This window comes from Rhinolophus sinicus, linkage group LG03 (assembly GCF_036562045.2).
Source record: "Rhinolophus sinicus isolate RSC01 linkage group LG03, ASM3656204v1, whole genome shotgun sequence".
Classification (NCBI taxonomy): Eukaryota; Metazoa; Chordata; class Mammalia; order Chiroptera; family Rhinolophidae; genus Rhinolophus; species Rhinolophus sinicus.
Genome location: NC_133753.1, coordinates 142,357,482 through 142,378,058, shown reverse-complemented (window position 1 = coordinate 142,378,058; position 20,577 = coordinate 142,357,482). Strand labels below are relative to the sequence as shown.

General features: G+C 34.0%; 1 long non-coding RNA gene across 10 annotated transcripts in view; it reads left to right on the top strand.

Annotated features, from left to right (window-relative positions):
* LOC109448666 (uncharacterized) overlaps positions 1-20,577 on the top strand; it is a 136,019-nt gene that overhangs the window by 1,374 nt on the left and 114,068 nt on the right. For 4 of the 10 annotated variants that reach the window (XR_012495056.1, XR_012495055.1, XR_012495047.1 and 1 more), the window contains exon 2: positions 13,268-13,379. This is a non-coding gene — a long non-coding RNA (uncharacterized LOC109448666). Of the gene's footprint in view, positions 1-3,042; positions 3,167-13,267; positions 13,380-20,577 lie in introns of all 10 variants that reach the window. The other 6 variants (XR_012495052.1, XR_012495050.1, XR_012495054.1 and 3 more) reach the window with 3 other exon arrangements.

The following is a 20,577-nucleotide window of genomic DNA, read 5'->3' as shown; positions in this document are numbered from 1 at the left end:
GAAGAATAGGTGCAGAAGGAAAGTGGCTATCAGTCTGTCAGTGACAACACATCTTGTGAAATCTTTCCCTTTTGTATCTGACACTGGTTCTTACATCTGTTCTAAACCTGGCAGCCTCATTGAGGTTCACAAAGCATCTTCTAAGTGACAGTAAGACTGGAATTATTATCAGGGTGGAATCCGTCCCTGCTAGAGTAAAACCATGAAAGGAAATCACAGTCAGTATTTATTACCATATTATTTTTAATAGATCATGGTTCTGTGTTCCTTATTTGGTGTATGGCAAATTGATAACCTTTGGTTCGTGTCCTTTAATGTTTCTATTACATTATTTCTATTACATTGTGAAAAGTCTGTTATAAGTAATGTTTTTTAAAGATTGAAATGCATACAATATATGTTTTAAGACAGCATTTCCAAGTTTTTTGTTTGTTTGTTTTTAATCCCACCGAAAATTTATAATGTTTTGCATTAGTTACATTCCTTGAAGTAGAGGGATTTACCTATTTCCGTTACTTAAAATAGTTGAGAATCTTGGACAAAAATATGAAGAAATGGGAGAATTATGAAAGGGAAAAAAGATCTGGATGATGGAGAGAAAAAAGAAATTTGGTAGTTTTTGGCAAGGTGGGTAGGAGTCCAATCCTTGATAAAAATCTTGGTTGCTTACTATTAGAGCTTTGTGTTGAGAGCTTCCTGAATGAGAACTGTTCTTAAATACTAAAGAACACCAACGGAAAGTTACCTCTTCCAACACCACACCAACCTGGAACATTTTCAGCCATTAAGACATCACTTTTTCCAAGTTCAGCTCCATATTCTTTGCAAAATGTTTTTCTCATTAGCTCCTCCTCCTAAAAAATGTCCACTATTCTTAACTTTAATAAATATTATTATAATATGCATTCTTATACTGTGCCTTTGTAGTCCCCTCCCCCAATGTATATTGTTTTCCTAAGTAGACATAAATGCCTGGAGAACTGGACCTTCTTTTTGTGTTGCCCACCCCTTTCCCCTTAAGAAATAATGTTATTTGTAGCAATAATTAGGTAAGAAATTAGGAACAATCTTTAACAATTAGAGATTGGTCAAATTCTATCATGTACGCTTAGTGGAATATACTATAGCAATTTTTAAAAAGCCATTAGACTAGTTTTTCTAATGGAAAATTTTTATTTTCTAAGTTAAAAGAGCAGGATGCAAAATTGTGACCAGTATGATTGCTTTGATGTGAAAAAAATTGTAAGCACAGAATAGAGTAAAAAAGGAAGTAACCAAAATATATCAATCACCATTCCTGGAATTACCACGCTAAAACAATCTTTCTGTAAGGGGGTAATTTTTTTAAAGTGTATTTTCTTAAGAATGAATGAAAGGAGCTTTTTAAAAATTATTATTTATGCTTTGTAACATCCACCTCTATTAGTCTCATCTTTATAATTTGGGACAAATGAACATGTTCTTCAGAAGCATATTACAACTCTAATAATTCAGTAGCCTTTCTCTGAACCTTTCCTTTTTCACATGTTATCATAGTTATATCTAGGACTGCACCACACATCTGATTAATTGGTAGAATAACTCCTCCAAATTATACACAAATTATACAATGCACATTTTCAAGAATCACTAATAAATGGGATCTTGATATCATTTGATACCTTTTGGTATCATGAAAGTCATTAAACAAAACCAAGAGCATTAAACATACAAAACAATAAGAAAGTACCTATCGGTTTAAAACCTCAAGTAGCTTTATTCATTCATTAAATAATAATTGAGTATCTACTTGTCTCAGTCACAGTCCTAGACTTGGGGAAACCGTGGTAAATAGAGAATAGGCAAGTTCCCTGCTATGAGGGAATTTACATTTTAGTGGTAACAGGTCATAAATAAGCAATAAAAATATAAGATGATAATAATGCTAGGCAGAAAATTAAAATATATGATATCTTAGATTAGGTGACAGGAAATCTAAGAAAATGCCTTTTAAGCTGCTTTTGACAGGAGAACCCAGCTTTGCAAAAATCAGGTAAACTATCACTTGCAAAGGGGACAATAATATAAAACCCTAAGACATGAACTAGCTTGAATAATTCAAGAACCAAAAGAATGCCTGCCTGGTTGGAGCACAGTGACTAAAAGAAGAATAAGTTTGAGGGTAGGAAAGGGCTAAATTACATTGGTATTGAAAGCCAGGAAACTGTTTGGATTTTATTCTAAGTGCAATGGAAAAAGCATCTTAACCTAAGGACTAATATGCAATAATGTATTTTTAAATCTATTCTGATATTTATATTTTGATTGCATGTTTATTCTGCTTACACACAAGTATACACACACACACACACACACACACACACACACACACACTTGGATTTAAATCGACTATTGTATTATTTGCTTTTTGTTTGTCCCATCTTTCCTATATTGATTTTCTCCTTTTATGCCTTCTTCTAGATTGATTATTTTTATTTATTCCATTTCTCTCACCCCATAAACTTGACAGTTCTATATTTTAATAATTTGTATTGTACCTCATCTGGACAATGTAAGGACTCAACTTCATGTGTCTACCACCTCACTTCATGTTATATACATTGTGTATATTTAATATATATTTTCTAAATTCTTCAAGATATTATTATTTTTATATAATGTATTTTTATATTTACTCAAAATTTTACTTTGTCTGGAATCATATGTCTGCCTAAAGAACATGCTCTAGTATTTCCTTTTGTAAATGTCTGCTGGTGACAAATTCAGTTTTTGTATCCTGAATATATTTATTTCACTTTTATTTTCAAAGAATGTTTTTATTGAATTAGCAGCTATTTTATTTTATCATTTTGGAGATACATTCCATTGCTTTTGGCTTCTATAATTTTTCTGAGAAATAGTGTCACTTTCATTTTTGCCCCTTTAAAGGTAATCTCTTTTTTCCTCCGGTTGCTTTAAAGATGTTTGTCTTAAATTTGAAGCAGTTTTATTATATGACTAAATGTATTTTGTTTGTTTGTTTGTGTTTGTTTTCTTTTTGAGGTTTGTGATACTTCTTGAATCTGGAATCTAGATGTCATTCTGTTTTGGAAAATTCTCAGCTCTTATAAGATAATGCCTCTCCACCATTCTTTCCTCTACCCTCCTTCTGGTACTCCACATAAATGTATGTAAGGTCATTTCACTTTACACCTTATGTTTCCATTTGTTTCTCTGTGGTTCATTCTGGATAATTCTTACCTTTTTTTCAGTTCACTGTTTTCTTTTTAATAGTCTCTAATCTCCTGTTAAACATATCTGTTGAAGGATGTATTTCATTTTTTATCTTCTGGTTGTTGTCAGTTCAAACATTTCTGTGTGGTTCTGTTTTATATTTCCAGTTACCTATTCAATTATCTATATCAATCTGATATTTTCTCAAACATTAAGCATAATTATAACCTGTTTTTAGTAAACTATGAGGTCTGATATTGTCTGAAGCTTCTTTTGTTTCTTTGTAGTTGTGTATCATATTGTCTTTTTCTCTGTCGCTTATACTATTTTCTATTATGTTATTTTTATTTATTTATATATTTATTTATATTTATAAAATTTTGTTAATTTATGTTATTTTATGTTCTTTTTGATTGAATGCCAGAGCTAGTATATGAAAAATATTATATTTTGGGGTCTAAAATGATGATATTTTCTGCAGAAAGGATTTATGTCTCACAGAGGCTTTGGGCACCAGTAATCTAAAAGTCGCCTTAATCTATTCTATTTCTTTTTCCCAGGTATATATAGATCTTTACTTGAAGCCCATAGAGTTTACCAGAGCAGGCCCTGAACCACCATTTTTGTCTTTTTAATTCTATGAGTTAGTCAGAAACTGTTCAGCTTCTTAGCCACCTTCTCAAGAATCAGCAGATAACCCAGAGAAAAAGCTATCATAAAGTCTAGATTCAAAGCTCTGTTTTTTTCCTTCTGGATTTTCCACTGCTCACTAGCTCTCTAATGCCTTTAGGTGTTTGTTTTATATTTTGTCTAGACTTTCTAGTTGTTTTCAAGAGAAGGGCTAGTCTCAATTACCTAGTCCATCTAAAAGTAGATATAAAAAAAAAATTTTAAGTAGATATAAAAAAATATTTATTTACTAAAAGTAGATATAAAAAATATCTTAAGTACACAAACCATTTACAAAATTTAACCATTAAAAGTCTTTCAAAATTTCAAAGGATTGGTATCAGTTATATCACATTTTCTAATTGCAGTATAATTAAGTTAGAAATGAATGACAACAAAAATCTAGAAAACTTCATATATTTGGAAAACAAGAAACCTATTTCCATGTAAAATGGGTCTAATTCAAATAATGATTCTCAAAGAAAAACAGAAAATATATATTCAGAACTGAATAATGACAGAAACACTGCATATCAATACCTATAGAACAGTAAAACAGTACTTATAAGAAAACTGGAAACTTTAAATACTTGAGAAAGAGTGAAAATTAAAGAGCTAATAATCTGTCCTAAACCTAAGGGATTAGGAAAAGAATAATGAAAGTAAAATAAAAGTAATGAAATGAATGAAGCAGAAAGCAAATGTTCAACACAGAGTGGCAACAGAGTTAACAGTTGTATCTTTTTGTACAAATTGCCAAACATAATAACAGTCAGGAGGATGTAAAGTGCAGCATAGGGAATATAGTCAATAATATTGTAATAACTATGTATAGTGTCAAATGGGTACTAGACTTATTGGGGTGATCACTTTGTAAGTGATAAAAATGTCTAATCACTATGTTGTACACCTGACACTAATTTAATATTGTATGTCAACTATAATTGAAAAAAAAGTTGTATCTTTTAATAACAACATTAACGAATTTTGGACAAGGTTACCCAAGAAAGAAAGCAGACACAAAGAATATTAGAAATGAAAATAAGGACATTATTCAAATACTGCAGAGATTGAGGAGATATCATTAACAATTTTGTCATACCGTGTTTCCCTGAAAATAAGACCAAGCCAGACAATAAGCTCTAATGCGTCTTTTGGAGCAAAAATTAATATAAGTCTGGTCTCATATTATAGTAAGATAAGACCAGGTCTTATATTAATTTTTGCTCCAAGAGACGCATTAGAGCTGATGGTCCAGCTAGGTCTTATTTTCTGGAAAACACGGTAATAAATAGAAAAGAGTAAGTGAAATAGTTCCAGAAAAGTATAACCTTTCAAACTCATTTAAGAAGAAATAGAAAATATGGAGGGTCTGATTACTGTATAAGAGATTGAATCAGTAGACGTTTCCAAAAAAGAAAACAGAAACTTGCCAAACATTCAAAGAACAAATTGCAATAGTACACACAGCATTCCAGAGTACAGAAAAGAGAAGATGTGATTGTATACATTTTATTAGGCTTACTAAACTTGGTAAGGAAAGTAAAAGAGACGCCAGTTATATGCATGAAGATAGAGGCAAAAATCCTAAATAAGATAGCAAGCAGAACCCAGGAAATGTGTAAAAAATATAGTAAAACATGATCAGGTTTAATGTATTTTAGCATGTTAGAAGACTAACAGAAAAATCTATAAGCTTTAGAAAAAATTGACAGAGGTGGATAAAACCTTTTGCCAAAGTAGTATTGTGCAGACTTCCCTAAGTCAATAAAACCAACGACAATTTAAAAATGAAATTTTTTAAACAATCCCTTAGAATCAGGAATAGCTACCATATTGGAGCTACCAGCTAGCATTATAAGGCAATAAAAACAAAGGATACAAAGATTGGAAATGAAGAAGCGTAATTTACAGATTAATTATTAACATAAGAGTTTTGCAAGGATTCTCTGTATCGATATAAAAAAAACGTAAATTGGGTTTCTCTCCAGCAGAAAGGAACTTATAGAAATTGATTTTTTTAATGATACCATTTACTGTATTGTTTTAAAAATATGAATTACTGAGCTGGCCCGGTGGCTCAGGTGGTTGGAGCACCGTGCTTATAACCAGCTCATGGGTTCGATTCCCACATGGGACAGTGAGCTGCGCCCTCTACGGCTAAGAATGTGAACAACAGCTCTCCCTGGAGCTGGGCTGCTGTGAGCAGCCGGAAGTTGACTTGAGCTTCCTGGGCTGCTGTATGCTGCCATTGCCCGCAGCTGGCGAGAGCTGCTGTCAGCTGCTGTGAACTGCAGACTGCTTGGGGGGGTACTGCGCAAGGCTCATAATACCAGCATGGGCCAGGGTGCTGTATCCTACACAACTAGACTGAGAAACAACCACTTTAACTGGAGTCGGGGTGGGGGAGCAGAAGGGGAGTAAATAAACAAATTCTATTTAAAAAAAATTCATATATATATATATATATATAAATTACATAGGAGTAAATTAGAAAATATAGAAGACCCTTAAGAGAAAACAATCACAGCATTATTGAATGGCATTAAATAATGTCTATTAAAAAGAGAAATATGCCATGGTCAAGTATTTAGAGACTTTGGAATTAAGATTCTCCCCTACACAATGAAGACAATTATAATAAAACTCCCAAATGAGTTTTTCCCAGAAAACTGACAAGCTGATTCTGAAGTCTATATGAAAAGCAAAGGGTCAAGAATGTCAAGATATTCCAGAAGTAAAACGTTTAAGATGGAGGGAATTGACTTGTAAGATAAGTTATTTTTAAGTAGTATTAATTAGGTATTCATAATAGCCAAAATGTGGAAACAACACAAATGTCTATCAGCTGATCAAAGGATAAACAAAATGTATATCTATTCAGTGGAATATTATTTGGCTTCATAAAAAGGAATGAAGTATGGCTACCTGCTATAACGCAAATGAACCTTGAAAACTTTACACTAAATGAAAGAAGCCAGTCAAAAACCCCCACATATTACATGGGTGTATTCATGTGAAATATCCACAATAGGAAATATATAGAGATAGTGTATTAGTGGTTGTTTAGGGATAGTGAGGTTTGGTGGCATAGAATAGTGATAGCTAAAGAATATGGGGTTTCTTTTTGAGGTGACGAGAATGTTCTAAAGTTATGATTGCATATAAGTGAATACACTAAAAACCATCCACCGTATATTTTAAATGGGTGAATTGTATATACTATGTGAATTAGGCCTCAATAAACCTGTTAAAGCTATAGTAAATAGGATAGCATGGTATTGTCTTAGTGATGGAAGAATTGATTTATGCTGGAATACAAGCCTAGAAGTAGATGTACTCTTATAAGGAATCTTGATTTAAGACAGATGGCATTGCAAGTTAATGGGAAAAAGAACATAAATGTTACTGTATATCCATATGGAAGAAAATGAAATTGTACCTCCCTATTTAACACCATACAGAAAAAACAAGTTGCAGGTGAATTAAAGATTCAAATGTGAAATGAAATTCTATTTAACTTTCAGAAGACAAGATGCAAGATATCTTTATTATCTTATGGTAGGGAAATGCAAACTGTAGAGAAAAAAAGAACTGTATTTAAATATATTAAAAGCCTTTGTTCAAAAGTCACCATAAACCCTTACAGTAGTAGTTGAATTCAGTTAAGCACAGGAATTATATTGAACTTGCAACATTTTATTGTGCAAGATAACAAGAAAGCTATCATAGCCTAGTAAGCTATCATGTCAGACAGGACTCAGGAGACAACTGAAAAGCATCCCACTGGCCAAAGTTGGGACAGTTCAAATATCAACAAGGATACACAGGTTCGAAATTCTGAAATACACCTGAGCACAAGTTGGAACATAACAAATGCAATGGATTGGAATGTACCAAATTATCAAATGTCTTTAAATCCATGAGTTCATAATCATAGTAAAACTAACAAAAAGCATCTAGTGGTCAACAATGGAGGATGCTATGGAATCTGTTCATTATTTCGAAAACCAGTTTAAAAAAAAAAAAAAAAAACATACGAATTGTACCAAAGTTAACCAAATAGTAAATGAGGGGAAGTTCTCTATATTCATGTACTAATAAATGAAGAAGGGATGACAGAAAATTTCCATTTTGAGATTCATAATGAATAAATGGATTTATTCATTTTTACATAAACAGCTGCTAATGTGACAAATAAGGAAACTGTATACCTTTTAATGGAAAAACACACCATCACCTATTTAAAAACCTTGCCGAAAATAACTGAACCTGATACCAGGAAATATAAAGAACATGTTAAACACCATGACTATGCAATCAGGAAAATCAATCTATGAAAAATTATGGGACAAATTAACTTCAACAAATATGTTGCAGGAGAGGAAGAAAGAAGATGAAGAAAATTGTAGATTAAAAGAGGCTTAAAAGACGTATGAAGCAATGTGTAGACTTGTTATTAGTTATTTGTTGCTGTATAACAAATTACCCCAAGACTAAACAGCTTAAAACTAAAAATATTTATCTCACAGTTTCTGAGGATCAGGAATCCAGGAGTGGCTTAGCTAGGTATTCTGGCCCAGGGTCTTAGGAGTTTGCAGTCAAACCGTTGACTGGGTTTAAGTCTTCTGAATGTTTGACAGGTGATAGAAAATCCAGTTTGAAGATGGCTCACTCACAAGGTTTCCTTAGTGTCCTTACAGCATGGCCCCTGGCTTTCCCCAGAGTAAGTGATCCAAGAGAGAGGAGTTAAAATCACTCAGTGATATATCATTACTCCTGTATTCTATTAGTCCCATGGATGATCCCTAATACAATGTGGGAGGAAACTACACAAAAGCATGAAAACAAATTGTGGCTTCCACAATTTGGCCTTCAAAGAGTCACATCCTTCCCATATCCAAAATATACTCATATTCTCCCAAAGTTCTCCAAAACTCTCATCCCATTACAGCAATAGCTAAAAGTCTAGAAATCTAAATCAAGCCTGGGTATGGATGAGGCTTTTCAGGTGTACTTCCATAAGCACAGCTCCTTAAATAGAATTTTTCTTCATCTGAACACCTATAAACTAAAGACTTGCAGTATCTGCCTACACACACCTAATATAAAGTGGGTAGGATAACCATGTGTATAGACGTGTATTTGAAAGGGGGAGGGGGAAGAATGAGGCACACAAGTTCACAGAAATTCTGAAATCCACCTGGGCACAGGTTGGCAGTTCCTTGATTAAGATCCAAGGCCTGCGAGTAATTCTCCATGGCTCTTAACTCTGCTTTCTGGTCTCTCCGATTCACCCATGTTTACAGCCGTGTAGTTCATTGTGCCTATAGAAACTTGGATGTCCAAAGCCTCTTTTCATTTGGTACCGTGTCCCTTTCTGTCCAGGCTGGCAAACAGTCTTTTAACATAATTCCTTTTTTTAAAGTCTCTTTAAAATTGTATTCTGCAAGTATAATTCTCTTATAAACTTTGTGAGTCTCCTATGAATTTTATTTGAGTGTACACCTTTAGACTAAGCGATACCCATAAATCTCTCCCATATAAACCCTTTTCTACCTTGGGCTTTTGATGCTTCACACCCTTAAACTTCTTTGAAGCCCTGTGATTTAAGAGGTTGTGAAGCACATCCTTTATGTCTGAATGAAAATACTCTGAGGTACCACACTTGATCCTTCTGAGGTCTTAAGGGCTTTACAACTGCACCCTCAACTTCATATCTTCCTGTTAGTGCCCTGCATTTGTTCTTTGTTCTGAGCCATTTCCTAATTTTATATCACTTGTCACCTGGAGAAGCTGGAAATCTTCAAATCTTGCAAGTTCTGGCTCGTTTTTTAACAGGTCTCCCTTTGACTTATTTCTCTCCTCACATTTTACTATATGCAATGAAAAGAAACCAGGTTGACATCTTTAACATTCTGGCTGGAAATCTTAGCTTGATCACCCAGTTTGTAAGGCATATTTTCTACTTTGCACATAACTGCAGGTGACAAATTTGCTAAACTTTCTGCCACCTTCCTTCAATTTCCAGTAAGTCTTTTCTAATCTGTTAAGACCTCATCTGCAGCCTCAATCTTATGCGTTTACAAATCATTTTCTTAAGACTCTTCAAACTCACGAACACTCTCCTCCAAGTCCTTCTACCTTCTGCCTTCTGCCACTTCCAAAGACAATCTTTCATTTTAGGATTTTGTTATGTCATCATGCCACTTTTAAGTACCAAAATCTTTATTAATTTTCTATTGCTTTATAACAAACTACCCCCAAAACACAGTATTTAAAGCCACACACATTTCTTATATCATGCAGTATGTGAGAGTCAGATATTCAGGAGCAGCTTAGCTAAGTGCTTCTGGCTCAGGGTCTTTCAAGGAGTCTCAGTCAACTGGGAAACTGTCCACTGGGGCTACAATCATTTGATGGCTTAACTGGTACTAGAGGATCCACTTCCAATATGGTTTATTCCCATGGTTATTGGCAGGATACCTCAGTTCTTCACTGGCTATTTGGCAGATACCTCAGCTCCTCACCACATATGCCTCTCCATAGAGCTGCCTAGCTCCCCCTAAAGCAAGTAATCTAAGAGAAAGAGAGACAGAAACCATCATGTCTTTTGTCTTTTTTGACTAAGCCTCAAAAGTGACATACCATCGTCATGCAAGTGTGTGACCAACAGGTTGATCCCACATACCAACCAAGCTACAGTGTGAGCGGGGGATTACACAAGGGTGTGAATACCAGGGAGTGGGAATCATTGGGTGCCATTTTTGAGGCCAGCTGTCATAGGACTTTGTCATGATTCAAATAAACTTAAAAATTTTTTACGATAATTACAAATTTGAAAGCTTATTGAATGTTTGATGATATTAAGGAATTATTGTAAATTATATTTTTTGTGTTAATGCAAAAAATTTTAAGCTTATCTTTTAGAGGTACATATTAAAATATTTAGAGATGTAATGATATAATATGTGGGGCATACTTCAAAATAATGAGATGGGAAAGTGGCTGGTAGTATAAAGCAAGATTGGTTATGAATTGATAATTAATGAAGCTAAGTATAATAGGTAAATGGGAGCTCATTATTTTATTCTGCATACATTTATATGTTTTAATAATTTCCATAAAAAGTTTTTAAAAAGAGACCATAAAAAGAGTAGAAGTAAGCCACAAATTGGGAGGAGGTCTTTACAACCCATATTACTGGCAAAAGGATTTATATTTAGATTGCGTAAAGAACTACTACAATTTAATTTTTTTTTAAAAGATAGGTGATGCTCTCTCCACACCTCCCCTTCAAACAGGCGATTCATAGAAGAGAAAACCTGAAGAGATTCTCAACCACAGGAAATAGCATTTCACACTCACCACTTAAGCAAAAATTTGAAAGTCTGACAATATCACCAGAACAATTATACATTGCTGGTTGGAGTATAAGTTGATATAATCAATTTGGAAAAACAATTTGTCTAGTAAACTTGAAGATGCACATCTTCTATGGCCCAGGAGAAATGTGTACCAGGATATATAAGCAAAAAAATTCATAACAGTATTATTTATAACAGTAAAAAGTTGAAACAATTGTTTATCAACAATCAAGTGGTTAAACACATTGTTTATGCTCATGCAGTAGAATACAACAGTGGAAAAAAATGAATTACAAATCAATGGACATGGATGAATCTAACAATACTGAGGAGCAAACATTCACAAAAGAAGGATACTACTACTATAAATTATGGAACCAATAAAAGTAAATAATATCTTGTTTAAGGGTATGAACATAAGTAAATTTATAAATTCAAGCAAAACAATGATAATCGTAAAATCAAGATAAGTATTTAGCTGCAGAAGGAAGGGACTAGAATAAAGAAGTACACAGGCGCGTAAAAGTAATTATACATGTTGGTTTAGCCAGTATAATCCTGGTTTGCCTATTTTCCTGGTATAATAATACCACTCTTTCATTCTCAAAAGTGTTCTGGTTTGGATAATACATTATATATTCATCCTTTTTAAAGTCACTTTTTCCCTTTTAATCTGGAAGGAGGGCATATAGATCTTCATTGAATCATTCTTCCTTATATCATGCAGGTATTTTACAAATATTCATTTGAAATTCGCCAAATTTGATAATGTAATTTTAAATCTTGGCCAGTGACAACAGTAAAAAAAAAAAAAAACATGTAGGATAAATGTGAATAGGATTTGAATGAAACCTCTATCTGGGTGGACGTGGAGATAAATATTATACCATGTGCCTGGCATTGTGTTAAGCCCTTTACAGACATTCATCTTCATTGCAAGACTTTTAGGTAGGTATTATTACCTCCATTTTACACATGAAGAATCTGAGGTACAAAAAGTATACATAACTTAGCCAAAGTCATACTGTAAGTGACAGCAAAATTTGAATCCAAGCAGGGTGACACCAGACTACATGCTCTTAACCATAATGCCAGTCTGTAATAGACATTCTTAACCTTTTTTTCCCATGGATCCCTTTGGCAGTCTGATGTAGCCTATAAAGCCCTTTTTTGAATCATGTTTTCAAATGTGTAAAATATGCTTAAGATTATAAATGAAACCAATTGTACTAAAGCATAGTAATCAAGATAGTCAACAAAAGTGTGCTATACAGATGCTTTATTTTTTATGCATCAAATAAAATCTAGTAGAAGGTCTAATAATGTCTATGATTTTAAAGTGGTGAACATCAATTGTATCTTGAATATTCTACAAATTTAATAATATTATGGGAAAATTTCTGTAATTTCTATAAATGAAAAAGTAACCAGTACTTTTGATAACACTGTGGTTTTTACCTATGTTCACAATTGAAAGAAATGCTAAATTTCACTTTGAAATTAGCAAAAATTAACGTATAATATTTTTTTCCCATTGAAATTCAAAGCCTTCTGTTTTATGACCTTAATTCATAGACTTTCTGACATATAGTTTACTTCAGAGAAGTCATATTTCCCACCCCACCTCCCACTTTCTGGTTTGAAATTATACTCAAAATGAGATACACAAATTTATTAGAGGTAAAAAATATTTCCCCATGTGGCTATCTTGAATGGATGATGAGAAACAGGAAAGTGTTACAATGACAAGATGTGCATATAGATAATGGGATGATTGAAACTGCTTTAGAGTGTTTTATATAGTTCCAAATATTCACATTGCACATGTAATTATTTATAAAAGAATTTGTTATTGATACCACAGTGCACTGCAATATGCTATTTGTCAATATCTGTAGCAATGCAACAATCAGAAAAGAAAATTCAAATAGCTGGACACCTTTGAAAAGTTTCATGGAGCTAAAAGAAAAACATCTGACAAGTTTTTGATTTGCCTTTCTCATGATTTGATGTCCCAGCAGAGCAACTGGGGAACCTAATTCTGACCAACAAGGAGGAATTGCCTGGCTAATTGGAAGTGACAGAAACCTTGGGAGAAAACAACCACATACCAAGGATAATTATAAGAAGGTAACATGGGCCCTAAAGGATAGTGTCAAGAAATCTGAAACACCCAAATGAGGTGAGACTTGCAAAAAATGCTAAGACAGGACAAAGAATGGGCTTTTTAAAATTCTGTTCAGAGCCAGAAGATGATCAAGGAAGAGAAAAGCCCACTTGCAGTTTCTGGTATAAGGTTAGAGCCGACAGAGAAAGCAGAACTCCAGAAATATTTTTTTCCTTCATTCTCTACAAAGGAAACTTAAATGGGTTGACATAGTAGAAAGAACTATGTGTATTCGTGGGTCCGGCAAACCTGGGTTTGAGTCTCTGTTTCAACACTTAGTTGTTATATTACTCTGGGTCTCCTTTTTCCCGTCTGCAAAATGGAGATGACCATATCTTTCTCATAGGAGTGCTTGGAGTAATATAGAAGCAACACATCCAAAACACTGAGCCAGGGTCACAATTGTGACTCAATAAACAGCAACTTATTACTCAAAAGAGTAGTATAAATATTGACAGGAAGCAATACTCTTCCCAAATAGGGGGACAAATTCTAAGAAAGTAACAGTTCCAATTTAGATTACACCATCTGATATGAATGGCTTATGTTGCAGGCATTGAGGGTTGGGGAATGGGAGGAGGGGAGTACAAATGAGACCTGAGAACAACTGTTCTCATCTTTGAGGAATTATGGAAAACATAATAGGTGTTAGAACACCAAACAGGCAAATGTCTACCTTAAGGGTGAAAAGTGGAAATCTGAAACCTGGAATTATTTGCTGTCTTTGACTCAGTGATATTTTCTCCCATTGATGTAGTATTTATTTGTCCAGGGAAGGGGGACTCCCCCCTCCAAAAAAAGCAACTGAAACAAAGGAATAGATTGGATTTTCCAAAGAAATGCTTAAAACGAAGTTACAAGTCTTGAAAGCTAAGTTGATGGAGAAAGAACAGTTTTCTTGAATTTCTTCAAAGCTTCAAGAGGTAAAGCTTGAAAAGGAAAAAATTGTATCCTTAAGCAAGATATAATGGGTTGAATGATGGCTCCCCAAAAAGATATGTCCATGTCCCAATCCCTGGAACCTGTGAATGTTACCTTGTTTAGAACAAAGGTGTTTACAGATAAAAATAAGTTAAGGCTCTTGAGTTGAGATCAGTCATCCTGGATTGTCTGGTGGGCTGTAAATCCAGTGACAGGTATACTTATGTGACAGAAGAGAACACATGGAGAAGAGGAGGCAATATGACCACAGAGGCTAAGATTGGAGTGATGTGGCAATAAGTGAATGAATGCTGACAGCTACCAGAAGCTAGAAGAGGCAAAAAAACAGATTCTCCCCTAGGTCTTTCAGAGGAAGTACAGCCCCGCTGACATCTTGATTTCAGACTTCTGGCCTCAGAACTGTAAGAATAAACTTCTATTGTTTTAAACCACCAGTTTGTGGTAATTTGTCATAGCAGCCCTACAAAGTTAATACAGAGAGTTTAAAAGGGATCTGTAGTAATATCTCTGGTAGATTAGGTTTTCGTGGGTTGGAGGGAATAGGAGACTGAAATGGACGGTGGAGTGTGGAGAAGGTCTGAGGGACTCCTTGGAGGGAATGTGTGAACCAGAGTGGAGTTAGCAAATTATAGACTACATAGTCTCTGCCTTGACAGAGATTATTAGCTTAAAAGAGACCTCACAGGGTTACCCTGCATTGCTAGGACCAGGAAATCTTGTGTCAGGCAGCTAATGCAGTATTCAAAGTTGTGTTTGAATATTGTATTTCATGTTATCAGAGAGAGTTTCTGTTTGATTGGCAAATGCTTTCCACTCCCTACCCACTTGATCTGTCAGTAGTAACAGCTGTCTGTATGCTGGTACTTTACTCAATTCTATCTAAACTACTCAGTAAAAAAAGTACTTTTTCAATATTCCCTGGCAGTCTCAAACCATCATAAAGAAAGGATCATGGACAACTAAAGGGGTTCCAGTGATATAGAAGGGAATCCATATCACTTCAATCTTTACTTGACCAGGACTTTATTCATTCAATTGAGAGTCCCTCTCACCTCTAATTCCTTACCAGGACCACATTGATCCCAGGCAAGAATCTAAAAGGAATTATTAAAAGGATGCTCTGGCAGTATCAGAGAAAGCAATAATCAGTCAAATAGAATATGGGTTTACCAACTGGAATTTACTTGTCTAATTTTATTTTCTTCCTGACAGGGTTACCAGGCTAGTCTACTAATGAAATGTAGTAGACAATATTTATCTGTGCCCAGCACGTATTGACATTTTTCATCGTATACTTATGAGTAAATGGGGGAGGAAGAAGAGTTAGATGATAGACTGACTCCTGGATGGCAGTCAGCCTCTGCAAAGGTTTCTAGTGTAGAACCACTGTCCCTCACTGAGTCAATGCTGTATTTGTCTTGAAAAAATACATAGAACCATATTTATCAAAATTTCACCCAATTCAAAGTTGGAAAAGGTAGGGGGTTTTATAAACCTTAGAACAGCTTGATGTTGACTTTGGGCTAAAATCTAGATAGTCATTATTAGAATTATTAGAATCATAAAATTTTGGGATTCTAGCCATGTAAGTGGAGCCCAACCAATAGGGATTTTTAAGTTGATTCACTTACTTTGGTGTCACAAATTTATGGAACATCTACACTGTGTAAATGTCTATATTAGACTTTAGAAAGATGATTATTGTCCTTGGATTGCAGGAGTTTACTATCTGGTGAGTAAAACAGACTTGTAAACAGATCAAATATTTTACAGCATAAATATTCATCGTAAGGCATTATATTTAGGAAAATATAAAAAAAATTAACTGCATTTAATTGTTTGGGATGGAGTGGCACTAGCATATGTAAAACACCTTTAAGAGTTTAATTAGCTGGAAAAATATAATACTTGTCAAGAATATGACAGTGGGCTGATATTCTAGCTCATACAGATGACTTTCTAAAAATTAACTGGTTTAAACACCCAGAGGAGGAAATACAAATAGCTAATAGAGATATAAAAACATTTTAAAAAGTCATTCTCATTTGTAAGCAAATCAAGACAACAGAGTTTTAAAAAACTAATAATAGTATCCCATCCTTGCAAAGGTGTGGTAAAATGAGCACTTATATACTGCTGGTGCAAACATAAAATGGTAATATTATATACAAGATATACAAGTCATACTATTCAATGCAGCTATTTTCTTGTAGGAATCTACTTTAAGAAATAATCTAAAACATATACATAAACTATACATGAGAAAGTCCATAACAGCATTATTTATAATAGCAAAAAATGTTTAAGATGAATAATTAAATCATATGTCTTATGATGGAATGTCATAATAATCAGAATTGTGTCTTAAAAAGAGAGTGTCTGCTATATTATATTTATTATATTATACAAAGATATCAAATTATATCATATCATTACATGTTCAACTAGAAGTTTAGGGATCATGACTTTTCACTGTAAACCTTCTTGGACATTTTGAATTTTGGGCCATATGCATGTAACACGTTAAAGAAATAAACAAAATTTTAAAATATTCAGCTTAAAATATTAAAAATACATTTACAAATCTTTTTTGTACCATGTTAGGAAATATACTAAGTGAAATGCAAGGAAATTTCATTATTTACTGCATAGAATATGTATAGTTAGAAAATGTATTTACTCTGGCTGTGTTACTAGAAATATTTTGTTCAGTATTTTGCATCATAAGAAATCTGGGACTACTTTACATACAAGCAAGAAGGATGGTAAAGAAGCTCATCTAAGGAATGATTGGAAGAAAATGTGAATGTTTAGTCTGGAGTATGTTTGTAAGAGCATGATGGCTGTCTTCAAGTATCTAAAGTACTGTCCTGTGGAAAAGGGACCACACTTCCTCAGGAAAGTCTCAGAGAATGAAACTATACCCACTGGCAGGAGCTATAGTAAACCAATTCAGCTCAATGTCAAAACACTTACAGACTTGCTTACTTGTTTATGGTCCATTTCAGCTCAATATCAGGGAACACTTCCTATTAGAACTGGACAAAAAGAGTGAATTTCCAGTCACTTGAAGGATTCAAGCATGAATTGTCACCTACTTGATCAGACACTATAGAATAAATCCAACCATCAGAAGTGTGGGTTTTGGTATGATTCCAGCTGTGTGAGAAGTTACTTAACCTCTCTGGGACTCAGTTCTCTGTAAAACAGGAAAGTTCGACTAAATAACTGTCATGTTCCTTTTGAGGTTTAAATTGTTTTGATTCTGCATTGGTTACATTTGGCTGTCTTTTCCAGATTTAACAATATCAGCCTTTTATCACTTGAAATTTATCTCACTATACTGTGAGAATTAATCGAGGTGTTTAAAAAAGTATTTGTGAAAATGCAAAACACTATGTAAGGATAAGACATCATTATAGTTCAACATCATTGGCCATTTGGAAAATGTAAATTAGCACCACATTGAGATACCACTACACACCTATTAGAATGGCTAAAATAAATGGCTAAAATACTGATGATACTATGTGCTGACAAGATGTGGAGCAACTGTATCTCTCATACTTTGCTGATGGGAATAAAAACTGATACAACCACACTAGAAAACAATTTGGCAGTTTTTTGTAAAGTTGAACATATCCTTACTATAAGACCCAATAATCCAACTACTGGGTATTTACTCTAGAGAAATGTAAACATACATTCACATAGAAATCTGTGCATAAATGTTCATATCAGCTTTATTTGTGATAGCCAAAAACTCGAAACAACCCAGATATCCTCCAAGGGGTGAATGAATAAACTGTGGTACATCCATATCATGGAATACTACTCAGTAACAAAAAGGAACAACCTTGATACACACAGCAGCTTGCATGAATCTCAAGGCTGTTATGCTGATGAAAAGCCAATCTCAAAAGGTTACATATGGTATGATGCCATTTATTTAACATTCTTAAAATGAAAAAATTATAGTGACAGAGAACAGATTAATGGTGCCAGGGGTTAGAGTTGGGGAGTTACTTTGGAGGATGGAATGATTCTGTGTCCTAATTATGGTGATCACTACATGAATCTATTACATGTGATCAAGTTTTATAGAACAATATACCAAAAAAATTATGTTTATCTTCAAGGTTCTGGAAAGCCAGAAAATGTGTATTTTCATTCACTTTTTGTTTTCACTGACTTTTTTTATGTTTAGCTATGAGCTATCTTGTAATCAATAATGGGGAATGTTGAAAAAAGTTTTTCTTCCTGAAGCATACTGTAGAAATAAGAGTGCGAGGTGTACTTATTTTATGGTAATTTCACTCCTTTTCTTTAAAGGAGTAAATGTTAAAATGTTAGGATAAATTCAGGCAAAGCTCACTTTTATTTATGGTCTTGTTTTTAAATTTTACAATCACATTTTCAAGGAATCCTCTGGAAAAAAAATTTACATAAATTTTCACAGCTCACTCAAATGCGATCTATTCTTCATTATTTATCTTATGACTAAAGAGACTATTAGCCTTGCCAGGTTCTACTTTAGCTGCTGATTCTCTCTGTTTATACTTAACTAAATTTCCTTCCATTCAAATTGCATAATAAACACAGGAGCTTAAAATTAATTCCTGTCCTAGGATGAGATCAGTACAGAGAGTTTGTCCCAAAAGTGAAATTGTCTTATAAGGTGATCCTTATGGATACTAAAATATTAGCCTCTCTCAGACAGTGTAAGACTGTTATTGCAGCTAACATTACCAATTCTCACTAATATTTTCAACCTTTTCTCTTTTTCTGATATGTACAGTAGTCCCCTCTTATCTGTGTTCCCAAAACAGTACATGAAAAATTCCAGAAATGAACAATTCATAAGTTTTAAATTGTGTGCTGTTCTAAGTAGTGTGATAAAATCTCACACTGTCTTTCTGCATCCAGGCTGAGATGTGAATAATCCATTTGTTCAGTGTATCCACTCCGTGTATACTACCCACCCATTAGTCACTTAGTAGCCATCTGGGCTATCAGATCTACTGTTGAGGTGCAGCATTGCTTGTGTTTAGGTAACCCTTATTTTACTTAATAATGGCCCCAAAGGTCAAGAATAGTGATTCTGTCAATTCAGAAATGCCAAAGGACAGCCATAAAGTGCTTCCTTTAAGTGAAAAGGTGAGTATAGTACAATTAGATATTTTGAGAGAGAAAGAAAGACCCCATTTACATAACTTTTATTACAGTATAATGTTATAATTGTTCTATTTTATTAATAGCTATTGTTGTTATTCTCTTACTGTGCCTGATTTATAAATTAAACTTTATCATAGGTATGTATGTACAGCAAAGGCAAATACTTTGTATGTATAGGGTTTGGTACTGTCTGTGGTTTCAGGCATCCACTGGGTATCTTGGAATGTTTTCCCTGCAGATAAGGGGGCACTACGGTAAAAGATTACATTCTTAGTTCTGCAAGTTAGGCAAGCCCATAGGACTAGTTCTTCCTATGGACAGTGACTAGAGGTGATGTATTCCAGGCCAAAGCATTTAAGAGTCAGTGCATGATTCACCATGCTGTCTTTCCTAGCACAAGGAACCCTCAGGCATAACACTGAGATGGAGATACCAGAGGAAGGAAGCAATCTGGAATGTTGAACCATTACATGAAGGGCTGTACTGGAGAAATTCCTGGACTCTTAGCAGATGTGCCTGAATAAGAAACGTTTATGTGATAAGCCTCTGAGATTTGGGTATAGTTCATTACTGCAGCAGCATCTAGCCTATCCAGACAACGAGAATCCATATACTAATTTTGCCTATATTAATGCTTTCTGCACATCAGATGAATATTTACATATAAGTTGTCAATTTTTCCAATAAGAAAATATTTAATATAATAAACATTTCAATTAATAACTTATTCAATTGGTCTCCTCCACCAACTTAAGATCTCAAATTTTTAATCTAAATGAATAATATTTTTAATTATACATACCTCTATCTCAAACTTATACCTTATGTTAATCATTACCAACCAATAAAAAGGATACATTTCTTTTTTTATGCAGTCTTTTAATTCACTAACCATTGATGTTTCTGGTCACGTGCCCTGGGAAGCAGACCCTGAGATAGAGATTTGTATGTAGGTAAATGTATTAGGGAATTCTCTTGGGTCAACACTTAGGGTGCAATGCAGGATTGGGCAGAGGGAGAAACTGGACTGTGATATAGTTACAA